Source organism: Ranitomeya variabilis, chromosome 7 (assembly GCF_051348905.1).
Source record: "Ranitomeya variabilis isolate aRanVar5 chromosome 7, aRanVar5.hap1, whole genome shotgun sequence".
Taxonomy (NCBI): domain Eukaryota; kingdom Metazoa; phylum Chordata; class Amphibia; order Anura; family Dendrobatidae; genus Ranitomeya; species Ranitomeya variabilis.
The window spans coordinates 198,194,616-198,209,503 of record NC_135238.1 but is presented as its reverse complement, the minus strand read 5'-3'; the positions used below and the strand labels follow the sequence as shown (position 1 = coordinate 198,209,503).

Genomic DNA, 14,888 nt, shown 5'->3' with positions numbered 1-14,888 from the left:
GTGGGAGCACAGAACCACAATTCCTAACAGGAAAACCTTTTAACAGCTTCTACTTGCTTATGCTGAAGCAATCTACCTTTTGCCTCATCCATTACTTGGGAATCGGCCCAGTCCCTTGTCTGAGCACCGCAGCCAACAAGCCATTATTTCTACTTTGAACTGATGAGTTGATGAATGTCTTGCTTTATAAATAACAAAAAAATCACAATATCTCTTTGAGTCAAACAAAATAGCTAAGAAACGTTGTCACCGTGAGGTTACTCTAAGGGCCCACATATACATTAGAGGAAAATCATGCAAAATTGCCAATATCTGAGAAAGACAACAGTTGGAATATCAACATCTGATCCTGATTTGTTTTCTCGGAAGACAAGCCACTGCCAGAGGCATCCAGCAGCAGCTTTCTCGGCTACACCAACTAAAAGCAAATTAATGCTTGGCCAACCAAACAGTTCATGTGTATTTAGGAGTCAGGAGAGGTACTGTAGATGTCTGTTGGTTCAGCCAAAAGCTATCTCATGTGAATGTAAGGAGATGGACATACTGCCCACGTTCCCCCTTGAAGATGTGTGTATTGTTGCAGTATTTCAATGTGTAATGTGTATTGTGACGGGTGTTATTGCTAACAGTGTGGTATTCTGACCGATAGTAGGGAAACTTAGAGTTAGTGTTTGGGACTAGCCCAGAGACGGTTAGATAGGGCCCAGAGTGTGCGAGAAGCAGACCTAAGGTCTGGACAGTAAGCAGTGCCGCATAACATTAGTGTCCCAAAGTCAGAGAGACCAAGACAATAAAAAGGAGAAAAGAGACAGCTCTCCACTCCAGAAGTCCAGCTCAAGGATGCCCAAAGTGCCGCAGGGATAAGCAGAGAGAAACTTGGAATGATCCAGAGTCCAAATCTTCCATAAAATTAGGAACTTTATTGTATAATTTTAAAATCCATAGGTAATAAAAGTTCCAACCACAAGCATGGAGTCACATACAGGAGCAAACGCATTTCGGATTGCAATCCTTAATCATTTCAATTGCATTGCATCATTTCCAGGACTTAGTCAACCGGAGACGAGCCCTGGAATAGGATTGCTAGCAGCACGGCTCCGAGTTTATAACTCTGAGAGGTAAGGGGCCAGTGTGGGAAAGAGAATTTGAGATGAAGAGAGTGCCCCAGGTGGGAGTTCCAAGATGCTAGTAGCAGAGAAGCTAAGTAAATTAGTTTCCTTTGAGATTTGAAGACTTAAAACCGTGGGTTGAGAATAGGACTCTCACTAACTGGACTATAGTACTGAGCTGGGTTGTGTTGAAGGAAGGTGAAAAAGTCAGAGAACATGTGTGTTTGGAGAAAGGTACTGAGATTGTATGTTAAAATGCTCCTTATTGTGAAGGAAACGTTTACCAAGCTGTGTACCCACTACATTTTGTACATAACCCCTAACAAGATGTTTTTTAGTAAAAAGTTTATTTTTGACTGGTGGCCTCCCTCATTGAACTTTAAAACTGGTCCTGGTCCTGTTCAACTGAATTGATCTGGTCCTGATCAATCCAAGTCATCGGTAGCATGCGCGTGCAAGGGCGTAGCGTCCCATAGCACAAGTTTACACACCCAGCCAGGACCCTCGCATTCATGTAACGTGCCAAGGTGTAATAGGTGAGTACCATGCCTACGGCTATCGCCCCACGCCACGTTACATGTATAGTATAGCCTAGCTGTTTAACTCCTTTCATGGGCAGACCGGATTTCGTGGCTACTATGAAGTTTTTGACACCTATCCCAGAGTAGTCTTGTCACCCTTGCCATAAAGTGATAAAGACCTGTGCAGAACTCCCCTCCTCAGCAGAATTGTAGTGTGAGCAAGCAAGGAAATAGGTCACGGGCCCAAAGGTCATGAAAAGGGTGTGGAGTTGAACAAAAAAAAAGTTCTTCTGTCCTGGATGTCAAAACATGGCACCATAATGAGGAACCATTTTCACCTTTGTTGTAAGAGCCCCTCTCTTACGTATTCCGCTGGATCCTCTCAAAGAAAAGTTATCAGAAAATGACCTGTTGTTTAAATCAGGTTGTTATGTAAATTTAGATTGTGAGCCCCAATGGGGACAGTGATAATAATGTCTGTAAAGTGCTGCGGAACATGATGGCGCTAGATAACAAAAGGATAATTATCAGGTAGGGGACACCGGAGGGGGTCACTCAGAATCCCACCGATGCCACCAACTGTCAAAGGTGGCAGTCATGGGGGTCGTGCAGATCCACCCACTGTTATCTTTGGAGCATACAGCTCTTTGCTGCCCCATATCGTCGGGCAATTAAGTGATTGATCAACATCTACAGAGGAGGCTGCAGGCTGTTTCCACTAATAGGCCGGCTTTCAGGAAACTAATAGTGAGCATATGGCACATACACCTCAGATTTCAGTGCATGAAATATATGTATATATCCACGATACAGTCACTGCGAACTCCACGATAACGCAAGACTACTTTCTGCAACCACCAGACGTTTATACAGGCTGCCTAGAGGCCTGGTTCTGGTAGCATATGTGTTGTGAAATTGGATTCTGGGCTCCCCCGGTGGCCACTTGTGGAATTGTACTTGTGTGCATCATCCCCTCTGTTCACCTGCTCCTATCAGGATGTGGAAGTCGCTATATAACCTTGCCCCTCTGTCAGTTTCATGCCGGTCAACAATGTAATCAGAAGCCTTCTGTGCATGTTCCTGCTACTAGACAACTCCTAGCTAAGTTGGACTTTTGTCCTTGTGTGTTTTTGCATTTTGTTCCTGTTCACAGCTGCTGTTTCGTTACTGTGTCTGGAAAGCTCTTGTGAGCGGAAATTGCCACTCTGGTGTTATGAGTTAATGCTAGAGTCTTAAAGTAATTTCTGGATGGTGTTTTGATAGGGTTTTCTGCTGACCATGAAAGTGCCCTTTCTGTCTTCATGCTATCTAGTAAGCGGACCTCGATTTTGCTAAACCTATTTTCATACTACGTTTGTCATTTCGTCTAAAATCACCGCCAATATATGTGGGGGCCTCTGTCTGCCTTTTGGGAAAATTTCTCTAGAGGTGAGCCAGGACTGTCTTTTCCTCTGCTAGGATTAGGTAGTTCTCCGGCTGGCGCTGGGCATCTAGGGATAAAAAACGTAGGCATGCTACCCGGCCACTTCTAGTTGTGCGGCAGGTTTAGTTCATGGTCAGTATAGTTTCCATCTTCCAAGAGCTAGTTCTCATATATGCTGGGCTATGTTCTCTCGCCATTGAGAATCATGACAGTTTGACCGGCCCAAAAAAAAAGGGTTAAATTACTGGCTGAGAAAGGAGAGAAAAAAGAAGTCTGCTACAATTTTTTTTTTTTTTCCTCTAGTTCTGAGTGTGCTCTTAATTGAATCACTTGCTAGTCTGCCTATACTGCAGCCTTCCTCTCTTTCTCTCCTTCTAATCCTTGAATGGCTCTGTGTTCACCTGTTTCAAATGGATCTTCAGAGTGTAGCTACAGGTTTGAATAATCTCGCCACAAAGGTACAAAATTTGCAAGATTTTGTTGTTCATGCACCTATGTCTGAGCCTAGAATTCCTTTGCCTGAATTCTTCTCGGGGAATAGATCTCACTTTCAAAATTTTAAAAATAATTGCAAATTGTTTTTGTCCCTGAAGTCTCGCTCTGCCGGAGACCCTGCACAGCAGGTCAGGATTGTAATTTCCTTGCTCCGGGGCGACCCTCAGGACTGGGCTTTTGCATTGGCACCAGGGGATCCTGCGTTGCTCAATGTGGATGCGTTTTTTCTGGCCTTGGGGTTGCTTTATGAGGAACCTCATTTAGAGCTTCAGGCGGAAAAGGCCTTGATGTCCTTGTCTCAGGGGCAAGATGAAGCTGAAATATACTGCCAAAAATTCCGCAAATGGTCTGTGCTTACTCAGTGGAATGAGTGCGCCCTGGCGGCGATTTTCAGAGAAGGTCTCTCTGATGCCATTAAGGATGTTATGGTGGGGTTCCCTGTGCCTGCGAGTCTGAATGAGTCCATGACGATGGCTATTCAGATCGATAGGCGTCTGCGGGAGCGCAAACCTGTGCACCATTTGGCGGCGTCTACTGAGAAAACGCCAGAAAATATGCAATGTGATAGAATTCTGTCCAGAAGCGAGCGGCAGAATTTTAGACGAAAAAATGGGTTGTGCTTCTATTGTGGTGATTCAACTCATGTTATATCAGCATGCTTTAAGCGTACTAAGAAGCCTGACAAGTCTGTTTCAATTAGCACTTTACAGTCTAAGTTTATTCTATCTGTGACCCTGATTTGTTCTTTGTCATCTATTACCGCGGACGCCTATGTCGACTCTGGCGCTGCTTTGAGTCTTATGGATTGGTCCTTTGCCAAACGCTGTGGGTATGATTTGGAGCCATTGGAGGCTCCGATACCTCTGAAAGGGATTGACTCCACCCCATTGGCTAGTAATAAACCACAATACTGGACACAAGTGACTATGCGTGTTAATCCGGATCACCAGGAGGTTATTCGCTTTCTGGTGCTGTATAATCTACATGATGTTTTGGTGCTGGGATTGCCATGGCTGCAATCTCATAACCCAGTCCTCGACTGGAGAGCTATGTCTGTGTTAAGCTGGGGATGTAAAGGAACTCATGGGGACGTACCTTTGGTTTCCATTTCATCATCTATTCCCTCTGAGATTCCTGAATTCTTGTCTGACTTTCGTGACGTTTTTGAAGAACCCAAGGTTGGTTCACTACCTCCGCACCGGGAGTGCGATTGTGCCATAGACTTGATCCCGGGTAGTAAATACCCTAAGGGTCGTTTATTTAATCTGTCTGTGCCTGAACACGCGGCTATGCGAGAATATATAAAGGAGTCCTTGGAAAAGGGACATATTCGTCCTTCGTCATCTCCCTTAGGAGCCGGTTTTTTCTTTGTGTCTAAGAAAGACGGCTCTTTGAGGCCGTGTATTGATTATCGACTTTTGAATAAAATCACGGTTAAATATCAATATCCGTTACCACTGCTTACTGATTTGTTTGCTCGCATAAAGGGGGCCAAGTGGTTCTCTAAGATTGATCTCCGTGGGGCGTATAATTTGGTGCGAATCAAGCAGGGGGATGAGTGGAAAACCGCATTTAATACGCCCGAGGGCCATTTTGAGTATCTGGTGATGCCTTTTGGTCTTTCAAATGCCCCTTCAGTCTTCCAGTCCTTTATGCATGACATTTTCCGCGATTATTTGGATAAATTTATGATTGTGTATCTGGATGATATTCTGATTTTTTCGGATGACTGGGACTCTCATGTCCAGCAGGTCAGGAGGGTTTTTCAGGTTTTGCGGTCTAATTCCTTGTGTGTGAAGGGTTCTAAGTGTGTTTTTGGGGTTCAAAAGATTTCCTTCTTGGGATACATTTTTTCCCCCTCTTCCATCGAGATGGATCCTGTCAAGGTTCAGGCTATTGGTGATTGGACGCAACCCTCTTCTCTTAAGAGTCTTCAGAAATTTTTGGGCTTTGCTAACTTTTATCGTCGATTTATTGCTGGTTTTTCTGATGTTGTAAAACCATTGACTGATTTGACTAAGAAGGGTGCTGATGTTGCTGATTGGTCCCCTGATGCTGTGGAGGCCTTTCGGGAGCTCAAGCGCCGCTTTTCTTCCGCCCCAGTGTTGCGTCAGCCTGATGTTGCTCTTCCTTTTCAGGTTGAGGTCGACGCTTCTGAAATCGGAGCTGGGGCGGTGTTGTCGCAGAGAAGTTCCGACTGCTCCGTGATGAGACCTTGTGCCTTTTTTTCCCGTAAATTTTCGCCCGCCGAGCGGAATTATGATATTGGGAATCAGGAGCTTTTGGCCATGAAGTGGGCTTTTGAGGAGTGGCGTCACTGGCTTGAGGGGGCCAGACATCAGGTGGTGGTATTGACTGACCACAAAAATTTAATTTACCTTGAGTCTGCCAGGCGCCTGAATCCTAGACAGGCGCGCTGGTTGTTGTTTTTCTCTCGGTTTAATTTTGTGGTGTCTTACCTACCGGGTTCTAAGAATGTTAAGGCGGATGCCCTTTCTAGGAGTTTTGAGCCTGACTCCCCTGGTAATTCTGAGCCCACAGGTATCCTTAAAGATGGAGTGATATTGTCTGCCGTTTCTCCAGACCTGCGGCGGGCCTTGCAGGAGTTTCAGGCGGATAGACCTGATCGTTGCCCACCTGGTAGACTGTTTGTTCCTGATGATTGGACCAGTAGAGTCATCTCTGAGGTTCATTCTTCTGCGTTGGCAGGTCATCCTGGAATCTTTGGTACCAGGGATTTGGTGGCAAGGTCCTTCTGGTGGCCTTCCCTGTCACGAGATGTGCGAGGCTTTGTGCAGTCTTGTGACGTTTGTGCTCGGGCCAAGCCTTGTTGTTCTCGGGCTAGTGGATTGTTGTTACCCTTGCCTATTCCGAAGAGGCCTTGGACGCACATCTCGATGGATTTTATTTCGGATCTGCCTGTTTCTCAGAAGATGTCTGTCATCTGGGTGGTGTGTGACCGTTTCTCTAAGATGGTCCATCTGGTTCCCTTGCCTAAGTTGCCTTCTTCTTCCGAGTTGGTTCCTCTGTTTTTTCAAAATGTTGTTCGTTTGCATGGTATTCCGGAGAATATCGTTTCTGACAGAGGGACCCAATTCGTGTCTAGATTTTGGCGGGCATTCTGTGCTAGGATGGGCATAGATTTGTCTTTTTCGTCTGCTTTCCATCCTCAGACTAATGGCCAGACCGAGCGGACTAATCAGACCTTGGAGACATATTTGAGGTGTTTTGTGTCTGCGGATCAGGATGATTGGGTTGCTTTTTTGCCTTTGGCGGAGTTCGCCCTCAATAATCGGGCCAGCTCTGCCACCTTGGTGTCCCCGTTTTTCTGTAATTCGGGGTTTCATCCTCGATTTTCCTCCGGTCAAGTGGAATCTTCGGATTGTCCTGCAGTGGATGCTGTGGTGGAGAGGTTGCATCAGATTTGGGGGCAGGTGGTGGACAATTTGAAGTTGTCCCAGGAGAAGACTCAGCTTTTTGCCAACCGCCGTCGTCGTGTTGGTCCTCGGCTTTGTGTTGGGGACTTGGTGTGGTTGTCTTCTCGTTTTGTCCCTATGAGGGTTTCTTCTCCTAAGTTTAAGCCTCGGTTCATCGGCCCGTACAAGATATTGGAGATTCTTAACCCTGTGTCCTTCCGTTTGGACCTCTCTGCATCCTTTTCGATTCATAATGTTTTTCATCGGTCATTGTTGCGCAGGTATGAGGTACCGGCTGTGCCTTCCGTTGAGCCTCCTGCTCCGGTGTTGGTTGAGGGTGAGTTGGAGTACGTTGTGGAAAAGATCTTAGACTCTCGTGTTTCCAGACGGAAACTCCAGTATCTGGTCAAATGGAAGGGATACGGTCAGGAGGATAATTCTTGGGTCACTGCCTCTGATGTTCATGCCTCCGATCTTGTCCGTGCCTTTCATAGGGCTCATCCTGATCGCCCTGGTGGTTCTGGTGAGGGTTCGGTGCCCCCTCCTTGAGGGGGGGGTACTGTTGTGAAATTGGATTCTGGGCTCCCCCGGTGGCCACTTGTGGAATTGTACTTGTGTGCATCATCCCCTCTGTTCACCTGCTCCTATCAGGATGTGGGAGTCGCTATATAACCTTGCCCCTCTGTCAGTTTCATGCCGGTCAACAATGTAATCAGAAGCCTTCTGTGCATGTTCCTGCTACTAGACAACTCCTAGCTAAGTTGGACTTTTGTCCTTGTGTGTTTTTGCATTTTGTTCCTGTTCACAGCTGCTGTTTCGTTACTGTGTCTGGAAAGCTCTTGTGAGCGGAAATTGCCACTCTGGTGTTATGAGTTAATGCTAGAGTCTTAAAGTAATTTCTGGATGGTGTTTTGATAGGGTTTTCTGCTGACCATGAAAGTGTCCTTTCTGTCTTCATGCTATCTAGTAAGCGGACCTCGATTTTGCTAAACCTATTTTCATACTACGTTTGTCATTTCGTCTAAAATCACCGCCAATATATGTGGGGGCCTCTGTCTGCCTTTTGGGAAAATTTCTCTAGAGGTGAGCCAGGACTGTCTTTTCCTCTGCTAGGATTAGGTAGTTCTCCGGCTGGCGCTGGGCATCTAGGGATAAAAAACGTAGGCATGCTACCCGGCCACTTCTAGTTGTGCGGCAGGTTTAGTTCATGGTCAGTATAGTTTCCATCTTCCAAGAGCTAGTTCTCATATATGCTGGGCTATGTTCTCTCGCCATTGAGAATCATGACACATATGACTTTGGGGTGTGGGTTACAGAACAAAAGGAACAGAGCTATTACATTTTATATTTAATCCAAAGAATTGACAGGTGTTATAAGAAAAATATACAAAAGGTTTTACAAAGGGGACAAAGCAATACAGCATTGCCGTTATATAAAATAAAACGGATAAAACAAAAACAACAAAAACAAAAACAACAACAAACAACAACAAAAACAAAAAGAAACTTACTACACTGAATTTTCTTTCGGAGACATCAAGTCTGGACTGGCTATTGTAGTTATAACATATCCCCTGGAAGGTGGGGTCAAAGGTCCTCAGGATGTACTTTCTGAAGAGACAATAGGTATCATGTCTTAACTATTGTCCAATCTACAACTCTTTATCCACGCACAATAGACATCCCCTTTTTCACTGCAGGGTTCCTTGGTCCTAAAAGGAACTGCCTGCCTTTTAATTAGGATGGTTCACTATCCAGATACACCTAATTCCTTCTATGTCATTATACAAGTCTATGTAAAAGGCAGCTCTTGTTTCCTTACTGGAATTCTGCGTGAGAGGAGAGGAGAGAAGGGGTGAATGCCCCCTTCACTGGGGACTTCACAGATTTTAATATGACAATAATAAATGTATTTTTGAAATTTGCATTTTTTTACATATCACGATCTGGATTAAAAATAAAAAAATAGAAATGTTTGGAAATTTTCACACTGGTCATTGGGCCTATTATAGACTGTCTCTGCCTTTCTGTTATTTCAGGGTAACCACACATACATTAGCAACAATGGTCAGAAGAACAGCAAGGCTGTAATGGTGCTTTAATATAGATTAGATCCTTACCTTTGGTGAAGAAATCCGTTTCGTGTTTTTTCTTCAGTCACTGTTCACTGGGTCTGTCCTCCCTGTCTGTGATTCCCGAACCATCTGCTGACCTCCGGTCTGGGAATAACAGGTCATTGCTGAGATTTCAAATAGAGGAGACATGTCATTCACAGACCGGTGGCAGGCGGAGGAATAAATGACCAGAGGAAGGCAAGGCAGGGAGGTGGGGGCGTGGAATAACTGACCGGAGGCAGTGGAGGGGCTGGGGTATCACAGACCGGGAGCAGAAGACCCAGTGCACAGTCCGGCCCTTGTGCACCGAAATCAAATTAGCAGAAAACTTCAAATGAAGATTAAAAAAGAACCACAAAGCGGATTTCTTCAACAAAGGTATCAATGTAATCAGTATTACAGCACCATTACAGCAATGTCTTTACATTACAAAATCGTGCGGACAGGTTCTCTTTAAGACAGTCACAAGCTCTGACCAAGGTCTGACTTGTGACACATTAAAAAGTTCAAAATCACAATTTGGAAGCTACACCCATGTAAGGACCCTAAACTTCAAACAAATTTCAAAACTCAAATGCATTTTCTTTTTTTTAGTATTTATGACATTTACCCCGTTTTGTCACAAATTTACAATAATGGACAACTACGGCCAGTGGGGTCAGAGCTCATTCTTTCATAATATTTGCACTATATCTGCCTTTATAGGTTATATTTTCACATACATAAATTGACTGGACACTTATATAATGAGCAAAACATACGTGTAACAAAATAGTTCACAGTCACCTCCTTTCAACTTGATAGGATTTTCAAGGAGAATATATGTCACCACTGTTTTCTTAATATCTTTTTACTTCAAGCATAAAATAAGACACCTCCTACAAGAAAACATAAAAGCGTTCCAACCTGTAAATTTATGAATTGGCCGTTCCTAGTTTTTCTAGGGGTGCTGTATTTACACATCATAAATTGTGTCCCAACGGCTTAACATCCTTTGAAGAGAAGTTGATCGACCTTCGCGCCCCACCAGCCATTTAGTGTCTGTATGTAGAATACTATTTCAACTGACACTGAATCAAAAGAAATTGTTCAATTTTTTTTTTCTTCTTATTTCACAAGGTCAGATTTCAGTCTGAATTGTTACTTTGACATGAACACCAGGCAACACATATGGCCCCTTTTTGGAAACACTTTGCCCTTGTTTAATGTCCAGCTTTAAATTCTCACCTTTTCAGATAAACTGATCTCATGTAAAAGAAGTCAATAATTATTACAAATTAATGATTGCAAATTGCTCACTACTAAGGTGATTCCCTTCTCTCCAACTTGTTGTTCACTGCCTGTTGTCAAGTGTAATCCACGTCTAACAGCAAAGATACAGATACAGGTTACAGGAAAAAAAGCCAGTCTGTCTCTCCGCTCCTGTGTAAAATTTCATACTGCCATAACAGAGGACCTGAAAGGAAACCTGTCATTACGTTTTTGCAATAGAAATGAAAGCCACCACCTATAACTGCTCTATTTCCGCAGTCCATCAGCCTCTATCTATGCTCCGAACTGTCTATACATATGTAAAAAAAATGGCATATATACTTCTGGCATATGGCTCGGTTCGGTTTGATGGGCATGTTTTTTTCATTTCTCGGCACCTACTCAATTCCTGCACCTGCCGTCCTCCTGGCTTGATTGATCGATTACCTCCCTATTCCATACTAGTGCATTATAATTAGTGATACAGATGCCTCCACGTCTTTACACCACCAGGAAACTTTAATTCATAGATCTGTTTTGCCTATTGTCTCCAGGTTAAACCTTGGGTGCGTCTTATAGTAAGGCGCGTCCTATAGTCCAAAAAATATGGTGTACCAAGAAATAACAAACAAGGTTGTAACGGTGGGATGACTTTTACACCTTTTTCATCAAAAACAGTATTTATCAAGTGCCCTATGTTATTTATATGTAAAAATTATGTTTTACTTACAGCAGGAGATTTGCTTATTTTGATTCTATCTTAGTTTTTTCTGGTTAATGGTCAGTGTGAACATGCTTCTATATATTGTATGCATACCAACTTGTACTCCGGCTCATTTTTTTGTTTTACATCAGGTTCTTGTACTCAGTACAAACAAAGGTGTATCCTCCCTTTCTTTGAGCTGGACATTGCAATGTATATAGCTTCCCATGGCTGGGTGTCCACAGTCGGACTTTTGTCCTCCCTGCGCTCATTCACATTGAGGTCATGGTTGACACATGGTAAGGTTTTAATATTAGAGATAGTATAGGATGGTCCCAATTTGGGTACACCTTGTCGTGGTGGGATAGCTTTTATGCTTTAAAAAAAAAAAAAATCAAAAACAGTGCTTACTAAGTACCCTATGTCAGGGGTGTCAAACTGCATTCCTCAAGGGCTGCAAACAGGTCATGTTTTCAGGATTTCCTTGTATTGCACAGGTGATCATTTAATCACCTGCACAGAATGATTTCAGCACCTTGTGCAATGAGAAGGAAATCTTGAAAACAGCATGGTTTGAGGCCCTCGAGGAATGCAGTTTGACACCCCTGCCCTATGTTATTTATGTAATGTTACTGTTTCCTTACAGCAGGGCTTTTGCCTATTTTGTTTCTATCTTAGGTTTTTTTAAGGCGTAGTATAAGTTGCTAAGGTAAGATGATTCGCCCAGTAGGTAAAGAAAACAAATCAATGGCTGCCAAGCCACCATACAATGCCAGAACGCTGAGAATCCGTAAAAAAAATAACAAAGAAATTACACAAAGAAAATAAGATTGTGGTGGTGAGGGAATAAGGTGCAAGTGTTGTGATTTATTCCAGCTCTGTATTATAGGAGTTGGTCATGATCGGATGTGAGCAGCGGTTCATTGTGTGTATGGCGGGGAAGGGTGTTGGCTTTGGCGCTTATGTATATGGAGGGGCAAAACTTTGCAACTCCACCTCACATACACTGCCCAAATGATCGAAGTCTGCAAGTGCTGCTTGTTTTAAGTGTCCGCCTGGCGCTGCTTATTCCATGCGCAGCAGGCCAAATTAGTTTGTCATCAGCTTCTGTACTCTGCATAGGCAGCAACCGAAGAGATGCAAAATTTTTATTTGTTTACTAGATGTGTAACTTGTTATCTAATGTGTAATGTTCCCCAAAGAGATACATTTAGGTTGGCCAAAGCCAAAGATTTTGGAGGGGCCTGACTGACCATCCACTGTGCATTGGGGCCTTCCCACTCACAGATGGAGGTCTTTAGTTCACCCTAAAGCAGGGGTGCATAACATTTTTTGTTCCAAGAGTGACATACTGATCCATTCCGAAGGGCCACAAAAATTTTTAAACAGGCACTTACATGAATGCATTACCACAACCACCGTCAGTACATTAAAGAAGTTATCAACCCCTTAACATTCTGAATGTTTTCCCCATTACAATAAAAACACCTATACTCATCTCCGGTGCTAGCATTGTTCCAGTGTTGTTGTCACTTGTGCTCCTTTGTCTCAAGTGAGGTTGTTACGTCTCGTGAGCCCTGCATCCATTCAGCTGGTGTCACTGCCCCCGCTGTGTGTTGGGGGCAGGGGGCTGATGAGTGCTGGTCTGCTCTGCCCCTTTGCTACTATATTTGCGTCTTGTTTTATCTGGACCTTTGTGCTGCACCAACAACATCTGTCCGTGATGCATAATAACTGCACATCTGGATCAAGGATCCACCTCAACAGGTGAGACATCACTAACATAAAATATATAAAATGTTATTATTTCTTATCTATATTCCATAATGTCTAATTTACCCACCTTAACACTGAGCAGTCTGCTTTTCTATCCTTCCCAACAAATTCCCTTTCATGTAACACGTTGACTAGTTATGTAACCGCTTCTTGTATTCGCGCTGTTGAAACTGTTTTATTTTGTGTATTTTTTGGGCATCATTTCAACAAATCCTTACATGAGCATTTGTCCGTACTTGCAATGAAGCTCACAATTGTCTTTTTTTCCCTTCCCGATCAATTAGTTGCAGAGAAAAGAATTGAACACCAGACATGAGTCACGGATGAAAGAAGAGAAATGCCTTCTTATCTGGCCGAACCTTTGTTCTGTAATCACATTAAGGTATTTTGTAGCTGATTTAGAGCTGATTTAAAGTCACAGAGGAAAAGGAGACTGCAAATAATTAACATGAAGTTTAAGTATAAATCAATAAACTGAAGGACGGTTATAATTGGCAACATTTAACCCTGATCGTGAACGAATCGTGTGTAACGCAAGCCATGGGCCTTATATGTATGCCATTATATTGTAAAAAATAATAATAATGGACATCCAGTGATGATATGGACAAGGACAAACATAGAAAATGGGCTCCCTATTACTGTGTGGAGTGGTGCCACCCAGGACAGAAGGCCCTGATGTGAGTTTACTCCTTCCATAGGTCTTTCCATCACCATTGGGTCAAAGGACTAGGAGAATGAGGCCATGTCCACTGCCCAGGAGAGTGACTGCAGACTTATCGATTTGGACCAGACAATCCCTTTAAGAGAAAATTGGTAGTTATGGATAAAAACAAATAATATAAAGATATTTAGCAAATCCCACAGTTACAGACCATGCAGTGGTTATGAAGCCCTTGGAAAGAAAGGATCAATGTCCTCGTTGGTCTCATTCTCTATCCTGAGTGGATAACCTGTAATAGATTTCTCTCTCTAGATGAAGTGCATTATCAGCAATCTCTTCTTTACATTGATATGAAGATTATAAATTTCTCAGAATCTGGAAGGACCGGACAACTCCATTAGACTAAAGTAGGCCAAACTTGCTGGTATCGACAGATTCAGCTGACAGTCTAATGTATTGGTGGCGCTGGCCATCTGGTCTGAGATGTTGATCGTGCTTGTCCGATTTCGAACTGCCGATCGCATTGTCTCCTGGAGGTATGCTGCCGCCAATGTGTCAGACTGAGGCTTTCTCATAGAGAACAAAAAAATATCTGGCCGAACCAATGTTCCTGTGTATGGGAGAGTCGGCTGAGATGGCGGTCGGCTGAACGAATGGTCAAAGCATCATCTGACAGCTGTCTAATGTGTTTGGCCGGCCTTACAGTCTTTAGTTTTCTCAATGGTATGACTGATTCCTTGTTTCCTTTCAAGCCTTAATTCACCTAGTATCTCACTTAGACAGTCCGTTAATCATCAAATGAGTGTTCATAAGAGTCATAGAATTCATAATTAGGAGTCCCTGCCGGACTTGACATGTGTAGACCCGGTGTCCTTATGCTACTATTGGCTTTCAATTTATTTTTCTTTTAAACTTTTACATTCAAAATAAAATGTGAGTTTTAATTACACCTTACCTGCAGATGCTGGACCCTTCCCACCTCTGCACAGCTACTTGCCCAGGAATCGGCCTATAATTGTCTGTGCACTGCACCCAGAAATAAACAGCAGTATGTCCCTTGGATCGCTGATGACAATTCTTTCTCTATTTGTTGTTCATAACGAAACCTCGTTCCCGACTATCAGCGCATGTGAAAAAAGATAGTGCTCATCTGATGAACAAGAAAAGCACTCATTTATCGAGTGATCGGATCTTTTATGCTGACAGCATAAAAATTACCATTGGGAGCACATCGCCCCATATATAAACAGTCTTCAGCAAACAGTAAATGAGCACCAACCATTAATCGGCTTTCTGGTCTTCATGGGCCGAAATCAGCTTGTCTAAATGTTCCTTGAGATTTCTTATTTCTTGATGTTATGAAAATGTGATTAATTGGTCATTTGTAGTGGAAGAAGCAGCTTTGATCAAGTATTG

At 43.3% G+C, this 14,888-nt stretch overlaps 1 long non-coding RNA gene across 1 annotated transcript; it reads left to right on the top strand.

Annotated features, from left to right (window-relative positions):
* The first annotated feature begins 1,056 nt into the window (after positions 1–1,056).
* Positions 1,057–13,659, top strand: LOC143785936 (uncharacterized). Its single transcript, XR_013218163.1, has 3 exons — positions 1,057–1,118; positions 13,093–13,190; positions 13,510–13,659. It is a non-coding gene; the product is annotated as an uncharacterized LOC143785936 (long non-coding RNA).
* Positions 13,660–14,888: the final 1,229 nt, after the last annotated feature.